We start from the raw sequence: 17,500 nt of genomic DNA, 5'->3' as shown, positions 1-17,500 counted from the left end.
TCAGAGAGTCGAGCCTCAATGTGGCTCAAAGTTTGAAGCGTCGTTAATAAACAGAAAACCGTGATGTGGGGTAGAACGGAGCTGAGCCCTTTAAAACCACTGAGGTCTGTGGAGTAATGCATTTCCTCCGCAGCAGATTTAGTGCGGCGTTGCTCTTTAAGAGCCTCGCGAACTTGCCACCATGAACCTTAAGACCTTTAGAAGAATGGATCCCTACAGCGAGTGGCCCCTGCTGCCGGGTATTTCATCACAGTCAATTTAATGTTTCCATCGAGACTGGCCAATGTGACTATTTAGCTCATAACCTCTACTGCACCTACTGTAACTCTTCTTTTTCTTCTCCAAGATATACAGCACGGAGCTGCAGGCTTTGCAGGTGTCCATTCTGCTCCTTGTCTACCACATCCTATTTTTCTGTATCTTTTCAGTGTTGATCTCATCAGTGCCCTGTACCATATATTTAAAACTTACATTGCTGCTTGCAAAAAAATATCACTGTCCCTCAAAAACACAAGTGCACTGTATAATCCAGCACATCAGGCGAAGCCAAACTGCTGAGTCCAAGAAACCTGCTTTCCGCATCCCGTTGCCTTTTCTGCTTACTCCCACACTTTCATCTGCGTGCAATATTTACTCAAGACATGGGCCTAGAGCACGGAGACAAGAAGATGCTGGCCTTTGACTTGTGATTTCTCCGTTTCGTGTTGGATCTGAGCTTGATTAATATCGCTCACCCATTGAAAAACCTATCCATAAAGTTGTCTTTGATGATAAATGGGATCTGTGTAAACAGGAGACGTGGGATATGTAAATGACTTGTGTCTTTGGTGTGCTGCCTGGTCCCCAGTCAGTTATCACATGGGAGGATTCTCCATCTCTTGGATACAGAAGAGAGGGAGCATGATATGAAAGGGCTTCTTGGGGATTTGCGCTCATGCAGGCATGCTACAATGGGAATTAGCCCTCCAACATGATGCAGGCAGTTGTTTTATCAAAGGAGACTGTAACATGAACCCAACATGAGATAGGACTGAATCATTGATGGGTTGCATTAAGAGCAGCATATCATTGTATCTGTATGGAAGGAGAGACTTCCAGGTCTCTTTGTGTGACTTTGGCATTCACGCAGATTGTTGATGCAGCGCTGAAAGAATGATGGTCATAAGCAAATATAAGATTCCGTCAGACAAATATCAAATGTTTCCTGGAGGTATCAAAGGCTGAGCGGCTGCCAGAGGTGATAACAAGTGATGTCACATGTCACAATGAAAAAAATGTCTTTTTCCACTTGTAAGTGAATTATCTGCATCTTGTTGTAAAGGTGTCAGGTTTATGGTTTCAACAAGGTAAATTTAAGAATTTTTAAGACTTTTTTGAGACCCTGATAAATTAAATTTAAGACATGTATAAATTACCACATTAAGGGGGGTTTCCGAGTCACAGAATTATTTACACTTCAAGATAAGGTGAAGTAGGCGAGAAGACCCTCGAAACACGACGTTAGCTCAGAAATTACGGGCAGACAAAGTGTGCTGCTATAAATTCTGAACAAGGGGGGCATTCATTATTTCCATGTTGGTTTTGGTTGTAGTTTCATCACATTCATCACAATATTTGTATTGGTGAGAGAGAACTACAACACACAGAGACATTACAGCATACTGCCAAAACAGTTTTGTTGACTAGAAAAAAGAAGCTAACATTAAATTGTTTCAGAAAGTAGTGTTAAAATAAAGTTAACAATACTAGACCTAAGAGTATATAGGACCCAGCAAAGACTTTTAAGGCATAAAATTCACATTATTGAATGAGTGCTTTGAGACGGATACCCTGGATACGCTTTTCAAATAATTCACCCTCCCTAGGATTTAAAATCCTCATCTTCATAGAGTACAAATTCAATTGACAATAGAGTGCACGTTACGCGTACTGTTGTGAAATATACGTCTGTTATTGGAAAACAAACAACACCTTTTAAAATGTGACCTTGAGCCCTGATGTGTGTTTGAGCTAGAATTGGAAATATAACACGAATACAATTTTGACAGTAAACAAATGGAGATCACATTAGCATCTGTTTAAAAGCAAGCGCTCAGATCCGATGGCTTTTAATGTCCGCCCTCAGTGTGATGTGGGTTTGTCTCTGCTGTTCAGTTACCTCCATACCACTGCCAAGCTCACCCATTTTATTAAATAACACAACTTGGCCGATCGGACCTGAAGTGAGACAATAGCGCAGTGTTCAGAGCATCAAACGTGACTCATGGGAGCGGGCGTCTATCCACTGTCACACAGCTCTCTCCCCACTGAGATAGTTTACAGTCACCACAGGAACTGTGGGAAAAAGATAGGGACCTATTGATTCCTCTACAGGGAGATTTACAGGAATTCACAGCCCCCCGCAGACCGGGCAAATTCCTCAGGATATGAGGGTAAATTTATCTGACGTGGGCAGTGTTGAAACTGAGTAAAGTCTCTGATTAACTGTGAGGTGCCCTGCGAGCTGGATTTAAAAAAGAGTCCAGATTGGGAAAAGAGCCAAGTTCCCAAAACTGATAAATTCACTGGATGGAAAAGAATATATTGCTTGTAAATGTGTCTTGCCTTGTAGTTGATGAGATACATACAGTAGATGGTTGGCAATGTAAATGAAAGGGATTCTGGTTTGCTGTGAGCAAAGGAATCTGCACTGGGGAATGCTGGTGTTTTTATTAAGAAAACGTTGCCTTAGACTTAATTTAAATTCAAACCAGAGCGGGGTCATGCGGAGTATTCACACTACACTTATCCTTTTAACATGGGAGATGCAACACTGGCCAAAAGATGTGACAGATACAAATAAAGACGAGAAAAAGAGATGAGCCTCTTAAATTTAGACAGAGAGCATTTTAATGGTTCAGAGCACTGAGCAGTTGTTTAAAGCCCCGACATAATTTGGCTCGTACAGTAGCCGAGTGAGTTTGGCTTATTTGGAAGAGGCTCTCTATCTTATATCTGGCTTAGGAATAGTCACTTGCTTCCAGGAGGCCATCTTGCCAAATGCCCTTTATTTATTTCTCCGTGTGAGAGCTGTGTAATAGTCGGATGACTCCCGACAAACATAAACCACTAAAGCTAAATGAAACCTCCTCTCCTCTTCCCTGATGAAGTGACATACGCTTTCTTCCCCCCTCTCTTTATATTCCAGGTCGGAACAGATTTATCACGATCATCTCAGAGGGTCACTTCCCGGCTGGTAACAGTAAAACAAGCTTGACTTAATCTCTGTGTTCCACATCTCATACGTGCACACACAGAAAGAGAGAAAATTAACTAGAGAGCGACTGTAGAAACATCAACATGTCTATGATGAGTGGATGTTAGCTTCTTTATGATTTATTCATTTTCTTGCACCGGCTCCACATGCCAAAAACATTTTGCTTTGGGAATCTCCAGGCACAAGAGGATGTCTGTCAGTCAGCGAGAAAAACCTGGAGAACCAAACCTGCTGCTCACCCACTGTCTACCACTGTGGGAAGGATAACACCAGTGTCGGCACACACACACACATGTCATGTATTACATACAAACCCTGTCTATTTCCTTGACTGCATGATATCCCATGCTAAAAATAGGATACAGTATAGCAGGAGCATTTCCCCCAGTTTATACTGCATCAAGGTCTTCATGCCTTGAAACCAGATGTAACAGAGGACTCAATTATCTTCTCTGACCCACATTACTGTGAGCATTTCGATCAACGTGTTCAACAAATCTGATGCAGCGTCAACCTCATGAGGGTAGATTAATGGTTGAAGCTGTGGACCTTTTATAGAATCTTATGTCAAGCTTGAACGAAATGACTTTTGAAGTTGTAGGATCTCTGTCCAGCTCACATTACACGACTTGCTTTCTTGTGATTTATAGCCTTGCCGTCATTGTAACTTAATTCTGCTCGACCGACTGACACCTGGGGGTCAAACACTATCTTTCACCAGGAGAAACCCCTGACCCGCATTGTCTTACGCTCTGATTGGCTGCAGAAGTTGCTGATTTAGCCGGCAAGAAATCTATATGCGCTGCGATAAGCTGCGATTGTCGACCGGTTTGGCGCCGATCTGGGGCTTTTGTCAGCAAACTCAAAAATGTGTCAGTGAGTAGAAAATCGCACTAAAATTAAATCATGATTCATTAGGGAAAGACAAAAACAAGCTTCAACTAATGCCATATGTTATAGTTATTATCAGTAGAAATAGTAGTGGTAGTAGTAGTAAAGGAAGAAATTGTGTTAGATGTACTATAAATATGTTCAGTAGTAGTAGTAGTAGTAGTAGTAGTAGTAGTAGTAGTGGTAGTTGTATTGGTATGATTTATTATTATGATGGTGTGTGTAATAACGTAATTAGTGTTATTGTAGCAATTATGTATTGAATATGAATAAATAACAAAATATTAACTGATGCAATGGCTAATTGCATTATAATGGAGTAACAATTGCACTTAGAGATTAAAGCACGTACGCTGTTGTTAACAGACCCACAACAGGTTCCACACATGCAACTAATCTTCCTGACAAATTGAATTCGGTTTTGGTGTTACATTACATTACATGTCATTTAGCTGACACTTTTGTCCAAAGCGACATACACTTTTAGTACACTCAACATTTATGAGGGGCCATTTAGGGGTTCAGTATCTTGCCAAGGACACTTCGGCATGCAGATGGGGAAGATTGGGGATTGAACCTTCTTGTTGGAGAACGCCCACACTACCCCCTAGGCCACACCGCCCCTAGTTGCACAAATCTCCGTACAGATTTGTGCTGCTGCGGCTGTGGCTCGACTCTCTGCCATCTGTGTGCCTGGAAAGTGTTTTCTGTGGAAAACTTTTGAGTGGAGAAAGAGTCACCACTGGTTTGGTTGTGTGCCAGGGGACAGGGGCACTGGCAGAGAAGTAGCCAAACACTACATGATTCAATGATGATTGGCTCAAGCAGCAGCACTGCGAGGGAAAACCTCTTATCATGTCTGAGCAGATTTCCAATACTTCAGCAGCTAATACTGCATTAGTGTGCCAGGCCAACATTTCATTGTTTTGCCAGTGTGAATTACATTATATTACAGAGAATGAATTCAAAACAATCAACTGCACTTTCTCAGCCAGACTGACTCAGCCGCAATAAATCATGAGATACGATGTTGCTCACACACTGATCGTAAAACTGAATTAAAGAGACTGGTTAATATCTCCTGGAAAAACTGGCATAAACACACACTGTAAGTATTTATCCTAGTTTTATAATAAGCAGTGAATCACAATAAATGACCTATTAAATTAAATGTGAATTAATTTGCATGTCGACAAAACAAATTAAGCCTGTTTTATTTTTATTTTACAGCCTATTTGTGACTTACTAAATTTATCTCACACTTAAAAATAGTTTAACCCCACCAAGGAGGTTATGTTTTCACCTGTGTCTGTTGGTTTGTGAGTTTCTTTGTGTGTTTGCAGGTTTATTTTTACAGGATTATACGCAAACTACTCAAATTCAAAAGTTTGGTGGATATGGACTGATCGGCGAAGCCAGGAATTATATTGACACTTGAAGTTTTATGACAAATAAATCATCTCGGTCAGCAGACCCATTCCTCTCGCTCTTTTATATTTCTCCTATAAGAACTAAACACTTGTGTAGGATTGTTTGGCCTTGGCCAAGGTTTGCACTCTATAGCGCCATTCTTGAATGTTTTGTTACCTTGTACAATGTTGTTTTTGTCCTTGTCATTTTTTGTTTATTGCATCGTGTTTTTGTTTTATTGTAAACAACATCACGCAACAACTGCTGGACGGAGAACCACTAAACTTGGTGAAAGAAACCATTACATTTTGGTGCAGATGCAGATCTTTTTTTTCACAGAATTTCAACAAAGTGGTTGATTTCTCAGAGAACAATTCATTTTATCATTCATTAACACTGATATCGACTGTGTGACCATGTGAATATGGTGCAGATAAAAATCAGGATCTAGTGAATTTAAGTCAGGTTTCATAAGGAGGCTGTTTTGCCTTAGCAGAGGTAAGAGCACTCACTGAGAGTCGTGACCTGCCTGTGATGTACACAAAACATAACTAAAAACAAATATAACAACAAAACTAAAATGATCTGCCATGCTATTTCTACTGATCATGTGGTGATGACATTTCTTTCCACTTAAGACTGTTATTAATAGTAACACGTTTGACTTTGCAACAGCTTGTTTTTTACCGGCACTACAGACATTCTTTGTAAGATATGTGATACCAGGAAGACCAGAGCTTTAGTGAAGCACTCCTCATCTGTACTCTCCGCTGACTCTGAAGAGCTGCACCACACAGTGACAGTAACTGATGTGGATTTACACCAACAGCAGAGCAAAGTGATGCAGCACTGTGATCTTTCAGCTTCATGAATATCTCTTACTACTGATGTTTACAATGCCTTCGACATCATATTACCAGATACCCACACAGGTGATGAACAGCACAGAATAACGTGCCAGATGAATTCATCCGGAAAACTTGGCTGATAAAAATTTGAATTAATTAAATTTAGCGCTTTTACGACCTCACCGAGACTTTCGCTGTGAAGTTAAGAGTTTGCTATAAAACTCAATGACTCAATAACAGCAAGCAGCTTGAGTGTGTACGACATCGGAGCGCCACAGGTCACTACAGCTCAGAGGATTTCTTTACATGATACAACTGATGATGCTGCTTAGGAAGATTATGTATATATAATATTATATGAAAAGCATGTGTGCTCTGATGTTTTCACTAGTGTGTAATCATCTAAATTGTACTAATAAGTGTTTTCCTAACCATAGAAAGGTACCTTTATATTTACAGCAGGAGCGAGTCCTTTCTACGGAGGCCGCCATGTTTTTTACAGTAGCCACGACTGGACAAACTAAGCACCTTTTGAGTATGTATGAGACCTCAAGGCTACCACAGGTTCTCTGTCATGTTTGGAAGGGGAGAGTGAGGTGAAGGGTATTCAGCTGCAAAATGCAACTTCACCACTAGATCTTAAACCCTGAACCTTTAAATAAACACATTTGAATTGTGTCACACCTTGAAGTCCTTCACCATCTTCAGAGACTTTCCTCAGTAAGTGAGTGAGCAACAAATGACACACTGCCTCCACATGTGAAATTTATGGAGCTATGGTCTTGCAAGGGTAAATGACAATGTGTCTTCAGCACTCTGCTCTTTATAGCTTTATTGAATACATGTAAATACAATTACTTTCTACTGCACACGGCAAGGGCGGTAGTCGAGCTTGAATGCATGTGCATACGATGAAATAAGGCTGCATTGTCACTGTGAGCTGGGGCGAACAAAGACAGCGGAAATTGTCTCCAGTTATTTAACAGCTTTGGTTTGTTGAGACAATTTTAAACTGCATATGCATACATACGGGCAAAAAGTAGCAACATCTTCTCATTCAATTTTATTTATATTGCAACAAATCCCAATATTGCAGAGCCCATAACATCCTGACAGGTTGACAACTCATGATAATTATTAGTTCTCACACAATAAATATCTTTGCACTCAGGATATTAACTTGTTTGCACAAGATAATTAAGTTGACGGTTGGTGTAAGTGCAGCAAAGGATTCCTGCTGATGACAATCGCGTGTCTCCATGAGAGCAAAAGCTGCAACAATTTTAAAATACAACAGTCCAAGGGCAAAATTTTAATTTGACTCGCTAAGTTCTATTCTGTGCGCACAAGTCATTTATCTTGTGTGAACAAGTTAATATGTTGTACATGGAATTTAAATATCAATTGTGCAGACAAGATAAATAATATCATCCATGTCAAGACTTTAGCAGCTCCGTGCAATGTACCATATCTCACAGCACTTTACATAGTAAGGTCAAGATCTTACAATATTATAGAGAAAACAAAGTGGGCACTTGACGACTGTGGAGGCCGTTTGCTGAAATGCCTGTAAATACCATATAAATGCTCCTGTTTGCAATGTAACTGGTGTCCAGCAAGTGCACAGTTATGACTGATGTCTTCCCTTCTATGATCCCCATGCAGATTTCAGGACATGTATTCATGAGGACTTAATAATATCTCCATGAAGAGTAAGTTATACAAAATCAGAATTTATGTTATTATCATGTCTGTATTAGTTTTGACACAAATTATATATTTTTAAAATACCTTAATAAGAGATGTGTGGCAAAAGCAGTGCTACTGCTGCCACTAACTGTGCTGCTAAATGGACTAAATCAGCAGGACAAACTACAATAACTTTCTTTTTTTAGGAACACCTGCATGAAACGGCTCCTTTCACCACATATGAACGCCTCTTCCTTCTCACTTTCCCATCAACCCTCCCCACGGAAGGCGCACCTCACAGTTTGAAACTCCTCCGCAGTGTTTGGATGCAGCATGAAATATAAAAACTGATGTTTCTCCAGCAGAGATATGTTACAATAATAGTAATTTTAATTCCCTTTTAAAAGGATTAAATAAACATAAACAATGTGCTGTATTGTAACATCAAAGGCAATCAAGACACGGAATCCATTTTTTTTAGGCCAGAAGAAAATTAACAAACTTTTTAAATTTTAAGGTGAACGCTTTCCTCTTCCCTATCTTTGCCACAGGGGTTCAACTGGGTCATTACATTTTATGGCAGCATCATAAACCAAGCAGACAATCATCATAAATGTGACACGTTCTGTGAGCGCCCTAACGGTACATTGGCACCTGGGCCTGTTTATTGCAAAAACACCTGAAACACTTTGAAAATAGAAATTGAATTTACTCCCCTGGAGATTTTTGATGAAAGGATCTTAGCTGGAAATCAAAGTGCTTATCGAAAACATGGTGCGGATGGCAGCTGCTGCACAAGTTAGATTTGGGATGACCTCATAGATTCCCGTGGCTCAACACTTGGCGGGGAATAAGGGATGATGATAGATGGGCAGATGGGCATGGTGGCAGAGCACTGCAGTGACACAGAGGTCGGAAACAAGTTAATATCGAGGGGGGAGGAGTCATGGGCTAGAAGGAAATGGACTTTTTTTCCAATGGGAGCAAAGAGTGACAGAAAAGTAAAAATGACACCGAATATGAAGGTTTATCACATGAATGCTCAAACAAATTGACATTAAAGTGGAATGCAAAAGAAATGGGATTAGTGAAATGTGTTATGTGCATTAAGGTTCTGAATATATGGCGAATGTCAAATACATAAGAAGTAATTGAATTCATATGCTGCAGATGTAACCATATGTGTAAGAGAAACCCTGTGGCCTCCAGCAGTTTATATAGCGAGTACTTACACCTCAGCCCTTGATACAGTAAAACTTTTTAAAAACGGACACGGAGCGATGGTAACTCAACACAACTATTCTTCGGAAATTATTTATTACGGTTATTTCATGAGTACGATTTTATTCATTCAAAAATAGGAAATGGACTGAAATTTCAAGAAATCCACTGCAACCATACAAAAAAAAACAGGTCACTATTACACAGTTGTCTTCGCTCTGTAATAGAAAAGAAAAAGAAAAAAGAACATTCAGACCGAGGACGTTTAAATTGTAGATTGATTTTCTGAGTGAGAACTCACAAAATCGGAACTTCAGCACATCTTTGATTCCATTAATCAGGAAGAGATGGGGTTCTGGCATCGCTGTGCAAGATGCATCGAAGGCGGCTATATTGACACTGCTGTCAAACAAGAAATCCATAGCATAATTTTCTGTGTAATATGCACTGAGCCCATCTATTACTTCAAGGGCGAAACAAAAGGTAGCAACACACAAACTGATTGGGCGCGATCGTCTTGGCACTTCATCATCCCTAATGTCTACTTTTTATTTTATATTTTTTGGCAGAAACAGCCACAGTTCTTCTGACGCTATTTCAGCTTGTTGATGAGATTCTGTAACATCTCTGTCTGTGCCTTTCAAATCACCGGGTGAAAAGGGACATTGTCATGCCAGAAAAACACAGTTCCCATCAAGACACAAATTCATCATGGAGGGAAAGCATTGCATCTTATTACAGTGCAGAACTACCAGAGGCTTTTGGTTTAGGGGGAAAATGGTGTGTTTCCATTTTTCTCGACTCTCCTTTCATGTGCTTTTGTTCACAAGTTAATTAAATGGGGACTGATTTTCACAAGGAAATGAAATATAAAACAACCAGATGATGCAAACAACAGCACAAGACATAGCCACGCTTACCCAGTCCTCACACACATACACGTTGTAGGCCTCAACGGAAATGCTGCTCATTCACTTTGAACGGAGTGAAGTCATGTGATGCCAAACTGCTCGGGCAGCAGCCAAACAAAACGTCTTTCCTCAAATACTCGAGCTCAGGCCCGTTAACGCAAATACAGGTCCTGTCTGACATCAGACGTCCGAGTGAGCCTGGAGAAATGAGGCAGCTGAGTTTAGTAAAACAATTGAATTTAAACTCATATAAATCAATGTGATATTCTTAAAAGGACACTAAAGCTGAAATGGACAAAATAAATATATGTGTATTTTTTCCACATACCTTTGTTGTGTCTGTATTCAATAGAGTCACACACACACACATACATACACACAGTGAGTGATGAGGGCCAAATGAAATACATGGCTCTAGACTTTTTCCATAAACAATATTATGCTGTCCTTGAGAGGAAGCATTATTCTATTGAAAGCATACACTTTATATGTAAATGCCAGAAGTGATGATTATATTATTCCAATCAAACATCCCTTTAATATTTTATAAGTTGTGGGTGGAAAGCAGAAAACAAACTGTGGCTGGAGCCCTCAGTCCCTCGCCATACATCCCGCTGTGACTGTGAACTGCAGCTTTTGTTTGTTGCAGAGGTTTAGAGAACGCTAACCATTTTTCAATGTGACTTTTTTCTGGCTCCAGATAATTGACTGTTAGACTCCTAAATTAGCATGTTTATTGCTTGCTGTTGCCCTGCCATGCCTGTTTGCATATCAAGCTCTTAGTTCACATACCCTCCGTCTGTTTGGTTTGAAGTTCGGTGGGATTGTCAGGCACACATTAAGTGGAACTATCCCCGCTCTTAGAGCGACAATTGTTCAGCTGAAACACTGAATTTTCACATTATGCACTATTGATCTTCTCATATACTGCTTGTGCTCTCTTGGCCTCATTACAACATTTTAACACCTTCAGAAAGGGAGTGACTTTATAACCCAAAAATGGGTTTTACTTCAAATGTGCATTAACTGAGTTTAAGGTATAAAAACAAGCTCTAAACACATTAAAGTTATTAGGCTGCGGCGCGTGTGTTAATTGAAAGATCTCAATTTGATCCCAAGAAACAATGCATTCATTCATTTGTCCTGAGAATATATATTCAGCCTCACTTTTGCTGCAGAATGCTCCACTATGTTCACCAGATTTGTCATTTGGTACTGCAGGTTCCTCCCATAATGTGTTTACTGTCCTTTGACACAAAATTGTTGGTCATGTTGTCGAGCTCTACCGCTCTGCACACGAGCTCTCTGTGATGACACTGACTATAAAGCACATCAATGTTGTTATAGTTATGGGTACGATTGTTGTGTAGCTTTAAGATGTTAAACTTAAAAAAAAAAAAAAAAAATTAAATTTTTTTGATATACCTTTTAACATATTGTTAATGAGGATTTCATTTGTTCCTAACCCGTCTCTCAAGCCAACACATTAATTTAACCCACATCATACACTCAGGCGATCACAGGTCATTATTCATTCTATTGCTTTCAGAACCGAAGCATTATGAAAGCTCAAAGACATTTCAGCTTCACCGCACTGGAACCAGATTTTGACCCACGCTGACCTGTGTTTTACCTCAGGTCATCAAAGTCTCTGATCTTCATGCTCTGTAATCTTGCTCTAATGCATTCCCTCTGCATGAGTATTCAAGTGTGAGACAGACGGGGAGTTAAAGACGCTGCCAGGTCCCTCAGGTATAAGAAATTAGGTCACGTAATATATAGAGATGAGAGATTTCTGTGTACAATATACTGTAGTAATTTATGCAGGTTTTCAGGGTATCTCTCCCTGCAGACTTGGGTGTTCTATCAAAAGATCTTTCATTTTTTTTCTTTTCTATCTCGGCATGCCTACAACGAATTAGTCCGCTGGTTTATTTTTGGCATGACTACGACACAGTTAATTAGAACAGAGGAACAATGCTTTCTCATAACTATTATCATATTATTGTATGAAACATGTTATTGAGGTGAAAACTGTTGAGACAAAGTTAAGCCCCACACAACATGACAAATTGTTACATAAAATGACACCCTGAGCTGTTGGTTCCGGACATTTTCCAGAGTTTGCCTGGTGGAGACCAGCGGGAGGAGAAAATAGAGAACTGCAGGAGATTGTCCAAGTCATGTACGTTCACAAAAACAGGAATTCGCAGATCGTTCCGGCAACTGGTGGTGTCTGGGGAGAGCATGCTGTATAATTTCCACTGCTGAAATGTCAAGTTTTTTTTTTTTACAGCACACTGACACCAGTATCGGCCCTTATCACCAAAAGATCTTGACTCTCTTTCAAAGTTGACACCTTTGTTGGAGTCTTTTCCATCCTCTGATATTTGTATCGTTTAAGTTTCACGTCCATCACATGTGAGAAACATCATCGACACGCCACTGTGAACTTTCCTGCTGTACTCTCACTTGGGTTCATTCATTATCTGGACATTTTGCTCTGGGGGGCTGACAGGAAAAGATTCAGAAAATATCTGAATCAACTGATTCAGACTTTAACATTCTCACATAAAGCTTCTCCAGAATATTGCAGGAAAATGCCCCTGCGTATGCTGAAAGCAACTTCAAGATGTCAGGTTGCCCTACAGAAACAGGGTCAGTAGTATAATGGTAGCTCAGGGTTTGGTAAATAGCAATCACAATTTCGGAGGAAAACGTAATAAAATGCAACAAACAAAACCCCCTTTTTTTTCAAAATAACTGCAGAACAGAAAGGAAATCAAACCAAATGCTGCACATAAAAGGTCACATAGCTACAAATACAGTAGCATCAATAAAATATGATTTCAGTTATGTAACGCAGCCATGTGTAATGACTCCCTTTTGCACTGAGACATGTTTATATAACTAAAACAAAGCTCTTACTGAATGAGAAAACTGAGTACAGAGAAATACAGTATACTGTCACACTGAGAGACAAGCTAATGTGACCTAAAACAATGTTCAGATAAAAGAAAACATTTTTTGTAGATATCCTCGTCTTCACAGAGCAGCATACAAATGTGTGCACTGTGAATTAAATGATAGCATCCTGCGGGCTTACAAAGAGGAAATGACAGACTTCCCATTTCTCTGGGGGCTGTTTTATTATACATAGCAAAGTAAATAAATAAATGAATAAATAATATTCCATTTCCAATGTATTTCACAAGCCACTTATTGATTAAAATGGGTTTGACCTCCACCGAAATGGGAAGAAGTTTGTTAAGTGGGTATTTATCCTTAATCTAGACAACGTGTTTTTTTTACTATTAATTATTCTATCGTTTTTATTTTCCTACTGTGACAGAAATCTACTATGGAGTAACCAGCTGTTGTTTTCCTCATAAGGGGATGTAAGCAAACTGCTTATAGATTTTGGGTGACTTCAGTCATGAAGTGGGAAAGTAAAGCAAATTGGACATCAGGATAAAATACATAACATAAATCAAAATTAAAGTATAATAATAGGGTTAGGGTTAGGGCAAACATGCATGGTAGAGGTTACGTGACCATGTCAGGATTGTCCCTGTCATCGTCACACTTGCTGCTGGTGTCACCTAAGACTTTAGCTTAATGAATTGAAACTGTGGCCCAAGGTATCTACTCTCTACTGGAAAGGGAAGATATCACATTGGTTCTGATTAAAGACAATAATTTTTTAATTAAAGGTTTAAGAAATGGATCGAATATCGGTGTAGTTTTTTGCAGAGTGTTGCATTGTAGGTTGTTTCTGAATACTGATGTTACATGGTCTGCTGCAACAGAGGGAATTAATACTAATTATTAGTATCTCCACAATCCAACATCTCCAATCTGAACTAGAGAAATAAAACTGAGAAAATCTGTCAAACAACTGAGTGTTTGGTTTGTTGTAGATGAAGAACTGAAAAAGATTATGTGAGATTAACGAGAGTGAAAGAAGAGTCATCATTTGAATAAGTCAGTCAGGTGACGGGTTGCCACTGGGACACTGAGCTGTCTACAGATGTCCAGCTGAACACTTAAATGCTGTTACACTGTCAGATGGCTGTGAGAGAACTGCAGTTCAAATCCCCTCACTATCACTTTAAGGCTTCTTAAACCACTGTTATTTTGTAAAGCACCCATTGTGATCATTCACAATAATCTCACGACATAGCACTGAGTCAGTGAGCAAACATTTTTTCTTTTTGCTACAAGCCACCACAGAACATAAGCTCTTCAAAGACAAAGAGAAAAACCCTGAACCAAGGCAAGAGTCACCATGTTAGATAATTAAAGCCCAGCCTTCCTGTCTGTCAAGGACACTCTGAAAATGGCAAGCAAAGCCAAATGGTCAAGAGGTAGATAAACAAGCTCCAAATACATCTGCCTATTAGCAGCTTGCAAAGTTGTTTTGTTCCATGTACCCCAACAGTTTTCTATCCACTCATCCAGTTGATCCAGAGCAACATTAGCATTCATTTAAGCTCTGTTTCTCCACAGTAAAATACCTTCAGCCACTCATTAGCTGCTGAATACTCCACTGTGTTCTGCAGCTAGTCAATTACTTTGCCATTTGGTAATGTAGCTAATATAAAGTTTTTTTTTTTTCTGTGTAAATCGTCCAACATGAAATGAGATTGATGGAGGAGGTGAGACCGAACTTAACCAGTAAAGTATGACGCTGCAAACCAAAACAACAGGCTGAAAGATGATAAAACACTTCATAGAGTGAGAACCACATAATGCAGGTGGTAATCATTTTCTTGTTTTTTGATATTCTATTCTATGTTAATAAAAAATGTTTTGCTTGTGTAATATTTTGAGCATTTATAGAAGAGAGCCTGTGACCCAAGCATTCAATTGCCAGTGACTGCTAAATGTAAATGGTGTTTACATGACCAAAAGTTTTGAATCTTGAATCTTGTATCTAATCTTTATAGGTCTGTAACTATGAGCTACACTGTTCACAATACACTTAACCATTTAATCAATTGAGCTTTCTGGAAATTTGTAAATCTTCAACAAAATAATGCAATGAAAGCCATCCAGGCATTCCTGAGATATCTCATAGTAATCATAATATTACCAAGTACTATTACCATATACAAAATTGTTGGCTCAAGCTATAGTGAGGTGTAGCTGCAAGATTTCACAAATTCTCTCTCAAAAATTTAGAGATTTATGTAGCCTAGATTGTGCTTTGAAGGATAAGTCGCCCAACTGGACAAACACAAAATCATCATAGTAGAAGGCTATGGTCTTAATTTCTAATGGCGAGGCTCTCACAGTAACCAAGGCATACAGAGTAACCTCATTAGAAAACTAAAGCCCAGCCTCCCTGTCTGCAATGTCTGGGACACTCTGAAAATGGAAACCAAAGTCAAACGGTCAAGTAGCCAGACAGAAGCAATTTCATGTTTCATAATGGATTTCCTTATTCTTTTTTTTTACCCTTTGCTGGCTCGCTATCACAAAAACAAAGAGCTGTAATTTTGATGCTATTGTTTTATGTCTCCTGTGGTCAAAGCGACTTTGTACGCCAATGCTGTCTGGAGGTTTCTAACCCATAATGACAGCTACACCGGCTCATAATTCACATCAGAGCACTTCGGTGATGAATGCCATGCTCTACCATCGACTGAACCATGACGCAGATCCCCTCTGTGGTCTCAATGGCAGTGCTGGACACAAAGACGTGGAGCGGTGAGCCAGTGGGAAAATGTAGCCAGATAGAGGGGGAGTTCGGGGACATGTCCCCTCTGAGACAAAATCTGTCCATTAAAGCCCAAGTTAATTGGTTTCTGGTATATTTTGATAATGCTATTGTCCCATCACATTCACAGATATTAATTTTTCCATAGCATTTTTTCCCCCTGATTATTAATATACATCAAGAAGATTGTTGTAAAGGGGAATTAGGTGTTGGGAAATAAAGGACGTGTATATACACTTAATTACTGCAGGGCGTTCCATTTCATCATATTCTTCTTTGAAAAAATTATTTGGAGCAGATGAGGTTTCAACTAAAACAAAAGCGTAATGTCCACACAACGGTCCGTGTTAACTCAGTTTGTTCATCACTCTAGCTGGAAACAAATCTATCGAATGATCTTCCTGAACGATGTTGAGAGAGAACACAGACCACAGACATGAGTCAATATCAGTCCTTCCCTGTGTCCTCTGTCCTCCCCTCTCTGCTGCTGATGTGATTTACTGTCTGCTGGTACAGCTGGTAGAGACGGGGGCTGGCTTGTCTCGGACAGAAGCCAAATTTATGAGAATTATTCCAATCCATGGCAAATACAGGCAGCCAGTTTTTATTTGAACTTCTCTGTAACAATTCGAGTGGTGGTGTAGATTCTAGAATACAGAAATTTCTGCGCGTTTGTTGAACACACGGTTTGATAAAGCATTTTGCTGAGCTTTTACTTTTTATTGCATTGCGGTAATTGAGGTTGTTGGTTTCAACTCAAGTTATCTTTGGTCCCATGGGTCACTGTTTCCAATGTAGCCTATTGTCTCTGTTTGTTTGTGTGTGTGTGTGTGTGTGTGTGTGTGTGTGTGTGTGTAGCATTCACTGCCGTAGAGAGCTTTGGAGCAAAATATGGCCTATTATACTCACATAGAGGAAACATCCTCTCTCTAATACGGGCCTACCTCAGTTAAAGGCCAGTTATCTCCTGCACTTGAGGTAAATCAACGCCGTGGTCATTACGTGAGGTAGTCAAGGAGCAGGCTGGAATCTCAGTGAGTGGTCATCCATGTGACTCGCAGCTGTGCAGTGCTTAAATGTGCTGGTGTTGATCATATATGTATGAATAACCACGTATTCCCAGCATCGCTAATCCATCTGTAGAATACAAACCCAATGTAGTTGAGGGAACGGAGAAGGGGTGGAAAAAAAAGACTGCATCAACATATTGCTGAGTGCGCTAAAAGGAATCCCATCAACTGTGAAGCTGTCTTGAGAGGCTTATACTCTCTCTCTCTCTCTCACACACACACACACAAATATGCACAGCTCATTAAGTTATTAAACTATTGTTCATTCTTTCTCAGGCTAGTGTGGTCATATTTACTTCCAACAGTTACGTAACATTCACTGTCAAATAAAGAGTAACAGCAAATCTGGTCGTCTCATCTGGTGTGTTTTCATGTTAATGAACCCCAGAGTGAAGTCAACCAATCACATGTATTTCCAGGCAGATTTATCTCGCTCAAAATTATAATCAAGCATGTAAATACTGAAGATATTTAGTCTCTGG

The sequence above is a fragment of the Limanda limanda genome, chromosome 5, assembly GCF_963576545.1.
Source record: "Limanda limanda chromosome 5, fLimLim1.1, whole genome shotgun sequence".
Lineage (NCBI taxonomy): Eukaryota > Metazoa > Chordata > Actinopteri > Pleuronectiformes > Pleuronectidae > Limanda > Limanda limanda.
Note: the sequence above shows the minus strand (reverse complement) of the source record.